At 44.6% G+C, this 12,153-nt stretch overlaps 1 protein-coding gene across 3 annotated transcripts in view; it reads right to left on the reverse strand.

Moving 5' to 3' along the window:
- Ccdc158 (coiled-coil domain containing 158) overlaps nt 1-2,531 on the reverse strand; it is a 76,471-nt gene extending 73,940 nt beyond the window's left edge. For all 3 annotated transcript variants that reach the window (XM_042678435.1, XM_042678434.1, XM_042678436.1), the window contains exon 1: nt 2,451-2,531. The gene's annotated coding sequence lies outside the window, so the exon portion shown is untranslated. The remainder of the gene's footprint in view (nt 1-2,450) is intronic.
- Nucleotides 2,532-12,153: the final 9,622 nt, after the last annotated feature.

A 12,153-nucleotide genomic window follows, 5' to 3' on the forward strand; every position in this document is an offset into this window, starting at 1 on the left:
TAAAAATTGGCTTAAATGCCAAACTCCTTCTTTCTAATGTACCATTTAATTTCCTCTATTTTACCAAATTCCCTATTCAAGTCCTTAGAATTTAAAGGATTTAGGAAAATATACAGTGGTTTCCACTGCTCCACTTGCTACTGCCCCAGCTATAGAGGCTTTAAAATATTCATCCGTACAAGACATATTCATTCATACAAGACATATGAACACTGCTATGTGTGGCCTAAAACAACCCAGCAATTTATTCTTACTGAGTTCTAGAGACCACAAGTCCCAAATCAGTATCAGAAAGCTGAAACCAAGGAATAGGCAAAACTGAGCCCCTCCAGAAGTTCTACAAAGGAATCCATTCCTCTTCTATCTCTGTGGACTGCCAGCATTTCTTGACTTGTGGCCACATCATTCCCATCTCTTTCTCCAGCAGTCATACTTCCTGTTTTCTCCTCTTCTGTCTGTACCATATCTCCCTGCCTCTTTAAGGCCCCCTTAGATAATCTATGACAGTCCCTTTAGAGATCTTTGACTTAATCACATATGCAAAGACCTTTTCCCCTTACCCTTGTAACATTTAGCGTTACTATACTATAAAATTTAAGGCCATCTATTTATGGGAACAGTTAGTTCACAAAACTCCCAATTAATGAATAGTGGAGTTTTAAAGTGGATCAGTCGCTGGGTGCTGGTGGCTGATGCCTGCAATCCTTGCTATACAGGGGGCTGAGATCTGAGGATTGAGGCTTAAAGCCAGCCTGGTCAGGAAAGTCTGTGAGACTCTTGTCTCCAATTAACCACCAAGAAAATCAAAGGTGGTGCTGTGGTTCAAAGTAATTCAAAGTAGTAGAGCCCTGAGCCAAAAGTATCAGAGACAGTGCACAGGCCCCAAGTTCAAGCACTATGATTGAAAAAAATAAATGAAGTAGATCACCCTAGTATATACTAGGCACTACTGACTGAGTCCTGGGGGGGGGGGGGGAGGGGGGGAAGCAAAGTAGCATGGGCTTTACTGTACCTGTATCATACAAACTGTTGTCAACTGCTCTTTTCTAGTTAGAGCTATAACATCTTTGTGACATAAAAATAATAGTCACCTACAACAAAAATAAATGCATTAGATGAATGCTGGAGGCTTTTACCTGTAATCCTAGCTACTCAGGACGCTAAGATCTGAGTGAGTATCACAGTTCAAAGCCAGTTTGGGCAGGAAAAGTCTTTAAGACTCTTATTTCCAATTAACCACCAAATGGCCAGAAGTGGAGTTGTGCAAGTGCAAGTTGCAAGTTTAGAAAAATAAAAGCTCTCTCCCCTTACCCCCCCCCTCCACACCAACAACAATAAAAGGCAACTAGAAATGACCGCTTCTCTCATCATTAAAAGAGCTAGGTGCCCGTGGGTCACACCTGTATCCCTAGTTACTCAGGAGACTGAGATCTTAGGATCACAATTCGAAGTCAGGCTCAGCAATGAGGCATCCCCAATCAATCAAACCACCAAAAAGCACCAAAAAGTGGAGCTGTGGCTCCAGTGGCAGAGCGTTCATGTTGAGTGAAAAAATCTCAGGGGCAGCACCCAGGCTGTGAGTTCAAGGCGCAGGGCGGACGTGGACAAAATAAAAATCTGTCTGTCTGTCTAGTCATCTCTCTATACGCAACCTTATAATCACCGCACTGGGGAGGAAGGGTGAGCCCCCCCAACCCCCCCAATCCCCTATGCCCAGAGACCTGTCCCGTCTAGCGGGTCTCAGGGTGGCTTTTTTTTTTTTCTTGAATTCGCTGCTAAGAGCAACAGTCCTCACTTCTTTCCCCTGACCTCCGAGCTCAGCCCGGTGCACAGGCCGGAAAGCTGGGCGTGGGACGGCCGGGGTGGCCGGCGGCACAGCACAGTCCTGGCCCAGCGTGGGACGGCCGGGGTGGCCGGCGGCACAGCGCAGTCCTGGCCCAGCGTGGGAAGGCCGGGGTGGCCGGCGGCACAGCGCAGTCCTGGCCCAGCGTGGGAGGGGGGGTGGCCGGCGGCACAGCACAGTCCTGGCCCAGCGTGGGACGGCCGGGGTGGCCGGCGGCACAGCACAGTCCTGGCCCAGCGTGGGACGGCCGGGGTGGCCGGCGGCACAGCACAGTCCTGGCCCAGTCCCCGCGGGGACCGGGGGCCGGTGACTGTCCCAGGCTGGACTCCCCCTCGGTGTTTGTCTCCTCTCTGTCCCCACCTTCCCACCCGAAGAGCGGGTTCGGGTTGGGGGCCCCCATGACACCCCACAAATCAAGTCATCGCACTGGCCCCTCCCTCCGGAGGTCTCGAACTCTCCCCAGAACAGCCGCTGCCCACTCTGCAAAAGACGTCGTTGAATTGAGCATCTACCGTGTGCACCACAAGGCTATGGAAGGTTCCAGAAATGAACACCTCCGTGGAGAACGACTCGCCCCGGTCCCCCAGGCCGCGTCCTGCCCCTGTACCTGCTACCAACACCTCATCCTAAGAGACCGGCCACATCTCCGCGGGGGCAGCGGCCGCACCTGTGCGACCCGGGGACCGACAGGCTCCCCACTGCGCCCCAAGCCCCGCGGCGGCGGCGGGCGGCTGCTCCTCGTCAGCGGCGGCGCCAGACGCTGCCCCGCCCTCACCCCGCGCGCGGCGTCGCCACGCTCGGGCTGCGGCCTGGGGGCGACCGTTGGCCCCTCGGAGCGACGTCGGAGGGGAGGGGGCGGCGTCTTGGGGGAGGAGCCACGCGTTGCCAGGTCCCTCCCCCGACGCCGTTGCCGGAGCAACAGAGCGCCAAGGTCCCGCCCCCACGGCCGAGCGGGAAGCGGGCTAGTTGCAAACCAGCAGGCTTCAAATCTTGTCTCCGCTGCCGGCGAAACTAGCCCAGGATGCGCATCCCCACTTGGTACCCCTCTCTGTTCCTTCTGCCGCCCTTCTGCAGGCCGTGTTGTCCTGGTCTGGCAAGTACTTTAGGCCACGTAGAAGCAGTTCCCACTATTTTACTCCTTTCTTATGTTCTGTTTTCTGGTGCCAGGCCTGGGGGGGCGGGGGGGGGAGGAGGGGAGAAGGGAGAGGCTTGAACTCTGGGCCTTGGCGCTGTCCCTGAGCTTTGTCACTCAAGGAAGTCTAGAGGTTGACCACTTGAGCTACAGTCCCCACTTCTGGCTTTTTGGTGGTTAATTGGAGATTAAAAAAAAAAAAATCTCAAGGACTTTCTTGCCTGGGTTGGCTTCGAACCAAGATCCTCAAATCTCAGTCTCCTGAATACCAGGATTACAGGCACGAGCCACCAGCACCCAGTTCCACAATTCGATTTCTGTTCCTATGAATCCCTGTGCTCTTGGTGCCTTGGTTAAATAGAACCATACAGTATTTGTTTTCTCACTTCATACCTTCAAGTTTTATTTGTACTGTAGTATGTGTCAGAATTTCACTCCTTTTTAAAGCTCAATAATATTCTTTGTGTGTCTATGCATTATTTATGTGTCTGTGGTGTCTTTTTGTTTTGTTTTGTTTTTGGGGTCCGGTCGTGGGGCCTGAACTCTGGGCCTGGGTAGGCTAGCGCTCTACCACTTGAGCCACAGCAACACTTCCGGCTTTTTTTTCCTGCTTATGTGGTGCTGAGGAATCGAACCCAGGGCCTCATGCATGCAAGGCAAGCACTCTACCACTGAGCCACCTTCCCAGCCCCGTGTCCGTGGTGTCTTTGAACTGAGTGTGTGTACGCCCGCGCATGTGTGCACACCAATCCTGGAACTTGAACTCAGGGTATCAAGCTCTCCCTTGGCTTTTTTGCTCAAGGCTGGTGCTCTACCACTTGAGCCACAGCTCACAAGAATCTCACAGACTTCTCTGCCTGGGGTTGGTTTCAGTGTTCCTCATATCTCAAGCCTGGAGTAGCTAAGATTACTACAGGCTTGAGCCACCAGTGTCTGGCAGAGGTTGGGTTTTTGTTGTTGTTTGTTTTTTAAATCTAACTCTATCAAGATAGAATTTCCATTCAACTAGATGTAACCATTTAAAGAGTATCTTTTAGTGAGTTTTAACATATACCTGTAAAATTATCTCACTCAATGAAGAACCTTTTGATCATTCCCAAAAGATTTGAGTTGATTGTGGCATCCACTAGGCCAATTGGTGGAGCAGGTTCTGTAAATTGCACCCATCTCTCTTCTTGAGAGCTTGTTTGGAGGTTCTAGCAGGGGAGCACAGCTACTCGTATACCCTTGACCGAAGACCGGTCCTCCTCTATCGGGGATGGTCGTCCTCTTCGACCGAGCGCGCAGCTTCGGGAGGGACGCACATGGAGCGGTGAGGGAGGAAGGGGACACCCGCCTAGCCAGCCAGATCAGCCGAATCAACCCTAGCAATCAATGGGGTGACAGATGTCGCAGCCAGATCGCCCTCACATCCATCCCATCTCTCTTCTTTATTTTCACACAATCCCAAATTTGTTGGGGGTATCCCATGCAACATTCTGCAGAGCCTGTGCTTCAGAAGTTCTAGCAGGGACATCCTTATTAGTCTTTTTAAAATATTTTTATTGTAAAAATACTGTACAGAGGGGTGACAGTTACATGAGCAAGGTATTGAGTACATTTCCTATCATTGTTACTTCTTCCTTTGTTTTTCCCCTACCATCCCTTCCCTCCTACCTCCACAACTACACTCCCCCCTTACCCCCTCCCCACTTAAATTATAAAGTTGGTTTTTCAATGTAGTATCTTGTACATTTCATTGTTACACTGGGTCAACTTGTATCCCTGCTTACGCATTTTGTTTTTTCCCTTCACTTCCCTAAACTAGAGAAGTGTATATACAAGATTATAAGATGAAGGGCACCAACATCAAATACAGTGAAAACAGTGGGGGAGGAACATACAAAGAAACAAAAAAAATCACCTGGTACATTATAAATACCTTAGGAACAATAGCAAGCAAGAAAGAAAAAAAACACTTGTGTCCCTATCTTGGGGTTCATTTCGCTTAACATCATCTTATCTGGTCATATGTACATAGCTTTTTGAACTTTTTTGCTTATTAGTCTTTTTTTTTTTTTTTGGGTCCGGTCGTGGGGCTTGAACTCTGGGCCTGGGCAATGTCCCTCAGCTCTTCAGCTCAAGGCTAGTGCTCTACCACTTGAGCCACAGCGCCACTTCTGGCTTTTTTCTTTTTGCTTATATGGTGCTGAGGAATCGAACCCAGGGCCTCAGGCATGCAAGGCAAGTGCTCTACCACTGAGCCACCTTCCCAGCCCCTTGCTTATTAGTCTTAATTACATTTTCTGCTTTCCTTTTTCCTTTCAATGAGTGGTACCTTCAGAACAGACATATCATTTACTTTGTGATGGTCAGAGGTATGGAAAGTCTGTTGAGTCAATCCTCAGTATTGAAACCAGTGAAGTCTTGTAACCAATGCAAACATGACATCTGAAAGATTTCCTTGAGAGACATACAAACTGTAAAGTAAGGTTCAATTTAGTCTATTTGGGATTGTTCTGAGGCTTTTTTTTTTTTTTTTTTTTGAGTCCGGTAGTGGGGCCTCTCTCAGCTCTTCAGCTCAAGGCTAGCACTCTACCACTTGAGCCACAGCGCCACTTCTGGCATTTTTTTCTTATGTGGTGCTGAAGAATGGAACCCAGGGCCTCATGCATGCAAGGCAAGTACTCTACCACTGAGCCACCTTCCCAGCTCCCTGAGGCATTCTTTCTAGACTAAATCACCTTTCAAATCTAGACTTGTCTGCCATGACTTCAATGAGCCAGAAGAACCACTAGATGTCACTCTGGCTTTATTTTAAGAAATACATCTTTTAGATGTTGAATTCGGAAGTATTGAAAAAAAATACAGTAAATTGAAAAATCACATTTAAAATATTAAAAAAATCACATTTAAAATATTAAAAAAGCTGGGCATAGTGACGTGTGTCTGTAATTCTAGCTACTCAGGAAGCAGAGGTAGAGGATTGAGAGCTGAGGCATGAAAGCCTATCTGAAAAATAAAAGCAAAAAGGGCTGAAGGCATGGCTCAAGTAGTAGATTGTTTAGCAAACTTGAGACCCTGAGTTTAAGCCCCAGTACATAAACAAACAAATATTTTTAAAATATTAACAAAAATAGAGGCTGAGAGTGTAGCTTAGTGGTAAAGTGCTGGTTCAATCCCTGGCAAACTATTTTGAACAAAAAAGAGAAGAAAGCTGGATACTGATGGCTCATGCCTGTAATCCTAGCTACTCAGCAGGCTGAGATTTGCAAATGGTTGTTTGAAGCCAGCCCAGGCAGAAAGGAAAGGTTTGTGAGACTTTTTTTTTTTCTTTTGTCTGTTGTGGGGCTTGAACTCTAGGCCTGGGCGGGGGTGGGGGAGGGTGGGGTGGATGGGAGGGGTGGGGGTGTGTGGAGTTGGGGATGTGGAGAGGAAGGGATGGTAGGGAAAAAACAAAGGAGAAGGTAACAATGCTGGATAGGAAATGTACTCATTACCTTACTCATGTAACTGTAACCCCTCTGTACAGTGTTTTTTACAATAAAAAAAAAAAACACATAAAAAAGCACACCCCTACAGGAAAAAAAAAGAAGCAGATAATAGAATCTACTTGTCTTCTGCTAAATTGGTCATTACAATTTTCTTTTCACTTGTGCCAGTACTGAGGTTTGAACTCAGGGCCTAGAGCTCTCTCATGGCTTTTTCTACTCCAGACTGGTGCTCTACCACTTGAGTCACACCTCTACTTCCAGCTTTTTGGCAATTAATTGGAGATAAAAGTCTCCCAGACTTTTCTGCCTGGGCTGGCTTGGAAACACACTTCTCAGATCTCAGCTTCCTGAGTAGCTAGGATTATATACGTGAGCCACTGGAACCTGGCTCAGTGAGCATTTTTCATAAAAGTAATTGTTGCTGAATGCATAACTCAGTGGTAGGTTAGCATGCATATAGTAAGTTGGAGATTATTCCCGACTGCACAGTGAAACTCTCAAACAACAACATAAAACAACAAAAATAATATAAAAAGATAAGCAGTGAAGAATAAGAACTGAGTGCTTATAGAGTGATGAAATTCACTACAAAATATTTAATAAGAATCAATATGTAATCTGAAAAGTAATAATGTAAAGCTTTATTACATAGATATTTAGTATAGCACCTGATAGACTACAGTTGGGATAAAACTCATCCATCTTTCACTGTCCAAAGATTATTAAAAATACAAAAGAGAGGCTGGGAAGGTGGCTCAGTGGTAAAGTGCTTGCCTTGCATGCATGAGGCCCTGGGTTCGATTCCTCAGCACCACATAAGCAGAAAAAGCTGATAGTGTTGCTGTGGCTCAAGTGGTAGAGCGCTAGCCTTGAGCTGAAGAGCTGTAGGACAGTGCCCAGGCCCAGAGTTCAGGCCCACGACCGACCAAAAAAAAAAAAAAAGGAAATTCTCTTCTCCATTTTGATGGAAAGATTTAGGAGAGAGAGAGAGAGATTTTTAAATATTTCTTTTATGTTTAATTACTGGTAACTATTGATCAATATGATGCATGTAAACCATAATTCTTTGGAATCCTCATTAATTTTTTTTGTGTGTACCAGTCCTTGAGCTTGAACACAGGGCCTGGGTGCTGTACCTAAGCTTCTAGGGCTAGAGCTTTACCACTTGAATCACAGCTCCACTTTTTGGTGATTTTTATAGTTTCGAACCTCCATCCTCAGATCTTGGCCTCCTGAGTTTCTAGGATTACAGGTATGAGCCATCAGAGCCTGGTTATTCTCCAGAATTCTTTTTTTTTGGGGGGGCGGGGGGGGTCCAGTCGTGGGGCCTAAACTCTGGGCCTGTGCGATGTCCCTCAGCTCTTCAGCTCAAGGCTAGCGCTCTACCACTTGAGCCACAGCGCCACTTCTGGCTTTTTGCTTTTTGCTTATGTGGTGCTGAGGAATGGAACCCAGGGCCTTGAGCATGCAAGGCAAGTGCTCTACCACTGAGTCACCTTCCCAGCCCCTATTCTCCAGAATTTTTAAGAAGGTGAACAGTTCCAGAAACCAACAATTTTTAATTACCACATTCAGTAAGAGACCAAGGCTTGAATAGTATCACCAGGATGCTGTGTCCAAAGTATAGACTGTTTCTCTTGAACTGGCTTCATTCTTACCTGTATGACAGCAAAGAGGACTGTCACTAATTCTGGGGTTTTATCTACTACTTTAACCACTTGTATAATTCCTAGTTAAAACATTGAGCCAAGCATTAGTGGCTTATGCTTGTAATTCTAGCTATTCGGGAGGCTGAGATCTGAAGATCATGTTTCAAAGCCAGTTTAGGTAGGAAAGCTTTTGAGACTCTTTATTGCCAAATAATCAGCAAAAATAATTGTGGTTCAAGAAGAGGTGCATACCACCATTGTATGCAACTTTTTCATTTATAAATTAAGCTGCCAAAGTTAGCCCCAATAAGTAATGCACAAATCACTTTTTTTTTCTTTATTGTTGGTTATGGGGCTTGAACTCGGAGCCTGTATGCTGTCCTTGAGCTCTTTTGCTCAAGGCCAGCATTCTACTACTTTGAGCCACAAACTCTAATTTCAGTTTTCTGGTGGTTAATTGGGGATAAGATTCTCATGGGGACTTTCCTGTGCCAGCTGGCATTGGATCTTGATACTCAATCTCAGCCGCCTGAGTTGCTGGATTACAGGCGTAAGCCACCAGCACCTGTCTCCACAAATCATTCATAAGAGCCAACAAGTCTTTCCCACTTACTTTCACCTGATACAACTTGTAAAATGCTAAAACACTACCATTACATAAAAGTGAGAGTGTATTCTATTTTGTTTGCCTTGGACCCTGTAAGGTAAAGCTATTACCAAAAAGCCACTAAAATATCCCATATGGGGCTGGGAATGTGGCTTAGTGGTAGGGTGCTTGCCTAGCTAGCATACATGAACCCTGGGTTCGATTCTTCGGTACCACATAAACAGAAAAAAAAAAAACCCCAGAAGAGGTGCTGTTGCTCATGTGGCAGACCAGGTTCTGAGTTCAAGCCCCATATATATATATATATATATATATATATATATATATATATATATATATATATATATATATATATATATATATGCCATATGCTGGACAATAACTACCAATCTTATTTGCTCCTCTATATCAGGTTTTCAATTAAATATAGTTCAAACCCCCAAAACAAATCATTATCACACTCACTTAAGTTTCCAAAATAAATTCCAAATATTACTATCTATAAACACAGAAAACAGAAAAAATTCAATAAATATAATCCTTGGAAATATTTCTAATAACTCATGAGTTGTACTGTTTAAATGCTGAATAAAAAGTAATAATGCTAAATGTTATGTAGAAAAATCTGAAATCAGAACAACTTTGAGCTGTGAGTGCCTTATACTTACAAGGCATTAATGCATTTCTTAAGTTATGAAAACAGTTCAGATGCCTACAACCAATGAATGTGTGTGTGCCTTTAAAGTAGATCAAGAAATATGTGTGCTTGCGCGTGTGTGTGTGTATCACACCTACATACAATGCAACTTTATTCACCCATCAGGAAGAATGATATTAAGTTATTTTCAAGGAAAAGTATGGACCTGGAAACATCATATCAAGTAAAGTAAGTCAATCTTAGAGACAAAGGGCACCTGTTTTCTCTCAAAGATGCAAAATGTAATGAAAATACACAGCGGGCCATGTGTATATATACACAATCAAACTGGCTAAACTAAGCACAGGGGTGAATTTCCATGGTGGAACCCCTTTGAACAATTAACAAAATGAATACCAGGAAGCTGAGAATGTCTTGAGAGGGAGCATACAAAGGGAGAGAAGAATCAAGGGCAAATACTTTCATAATACTCCATGTATACATATGAAATTGGAGCTAGGAAGCCTGAGGGGATGAGGGGTGGGGATAGATAGGGAGGCAAGGGTTGAAGGGGTGACACAGATCAAGATGTGCTGAATTCCTAAAATTGGCATGTTAAGTTAAAACTCCTTTGTCCAACTATTTAAAAATAAAGTTTTAAAAAAATATTCAAAAAGAATGGATAAGGAATCATCTCTGCTAAATGCAGACGGAAGGAAGCCTGCTTTGAGTTTTCATTGAGAGTCCTACTTCAAGATGTCTGATATTTTCTATATTCTATGTGGTATTTTTTTTTCTGGGGGGGGTTCCGGTCGTGGGGCCTGAACTTTGGGCCTGGGCGCTGTCCCTCAGCTCTTCAGCTCAAGGCTAGTGCTCTACCACTTGAGCCACAGCGCCACTTCCAGCTTTTTTCTTTTTGCTTATGTGGTGCTGAGGAATCAAACCCAGGGCCTCATGCATGCAAGGCAAGCGCTCTACCACTGAGCCACCTTCCTAGCTATGTGGTATTTTATTATGCTAGAATAAACCCCCATGCCAGTACATTGACATTTACTTAAAATGTTTTCCCAGACCAAATAGGCACTCAAACTTGGCTGCACATAGAACAGAATTGCCCAAAGGGTTTTAAAAATTACCAATACAGGAAGTGGTGCTGTGGCTCAAGCGGTAGAGCGCTCACCTGAGCTGAAGAGCGCAGGGACAGCGCCCAAGCCCAGAGTTCAAGCCCCACGACTGACCAAAATAAATAAATAAATAAAAACATAAAAAATTACCAATGTAGTCTCTCACTGGCAAGTTCTGCTTTAATTAATACCAGCTTGGCTCTTGTAGCAACTGTTTTCTAGCCCCTGGTAATTAGCTATCATCTATATGGAATTTCCAGCTTTCTGGTGTTTTATCAACTCTAGGACTGATTTGATTGGCAGGACTTTATGACCAGCTATATTCTGCAGAGCTGTTTGCTGTGCAGAAAGGTCTAGACACTCCTCAGCCTTAATCTACTTGCCTCTGCTGCCTTTCATGCCTTTTCCTCTTTCTTCCAGCCCAGGCAAGTGGCTGTGGCTGCAGAGCAGCTGTGGTTGATCTTTGCTGAAAATAATAACAAAGAAAAGAACTAGCCAGCCTCCCTGATAGTTATCTTTTTCCATTGAGAATCAACACTTAAAAATTATTTTTCTCGACATTTTGTTAAAAAAAAAATCTGTTTTCTTCCTGAGAAGCAAATAAGGCACTTTGCTGACAAAAATGAGTAAAAAAAGTTTTGGCACAGTCTCAAGATCCCCATGAGACAGGACAGAGACTTCTGAAGCCAGCTGAAGCCTGGGAAGTGGGAAGTCGTGTCCCGACCCCCCCTCCACCCCCCCTTTATTTCCTCTGGAAGGGAGGGGACTATTGTAATGGTAAGTTTCACTCGGAGAGGAAGAAAGGGTTGATGATCAATCAAAAAAAAAAAGTGCCATTCTTTTGACTTTTTGCCAGTTTCTTGCTAGATGATGAGAGGCTTTAAATTTTTCTCTGAAAAATATACATAGAAAGGTTTGACTTGTGCATATTTGAAATAAAAGCCATCTTCAGAGCAACACAGGAACAAGTTTCTGCAAACCCAATGGAGAGATCTACAACGCTAGGGGCTTCCGTGAGAGCCCAGAACTTCCAGAGGATTTTCATTTGAACTGTGGACCTGAAGCTCTGTGCAGGGCCGGCACCTTGGAGTGAAGCTGGGAAGATATTGCACATTGGGAAGAATTTGTTTCTGTAAACCTGTCTCTTGGCAGGTATTTCTGTAGATGCTGCTTTATTTGAGTCAGCTTTGGAATGAACTGAAGTCTAGAATCATGTGTTTGACAGGATGAGAACTCCTGAGAACTTCGATGAGCCCAGAGCCACGCTGAACCCCCACAGGACCCCCAAGGGAAGATATATTTATCTAGAAATTTTCCTGGAAGGAGGAGCTCCGTGGGGCTTTACTTTGAAAGGTGGCCTGGAGCATGGAGAGCCATTGATCATTTCCAAGGTATGTTTCTTGTTTCAGTATTATTATGCAAATTGGGCTTTTCTCCTAACTTTCACAAGGTTTGCCAAAAATGCAAAATAATTCCGAAAACTGCCTGTTAATTTAGTGTTTCATACCTTTCTTGATAATCCTGAAAAATTTTTAGATGGCTTGGTATTTGAAAGAGAAATGTTTAGCTCATTTCTTCTGTGAAATACCAAGGGGGAAAATATGCTGATTTGATGGATAATCCCTCTCTCTCTCTCTCTCTCTCTCTCTCTCTCTCTTTGTGAATGAAATAATTCAAGATCAGTCACC

This window comes from Dipodomys spectabilis, unplaced genomic scaffold, assembly GCF_019054845.1.
Source record: "Dipodomys spectabilis isolate Male_0828 unplaced genomic scaffold, ASM1905484v1 ptg000043l, whole genome shotgun sequence".
In the NCBI taxonomy this organism is placed as follows: Eukaryota; Metazoa; Chordata; class Mammalia; order Rodentia; family Heteromyidae; genus Dipodomys; species Dipodomys spectabilis.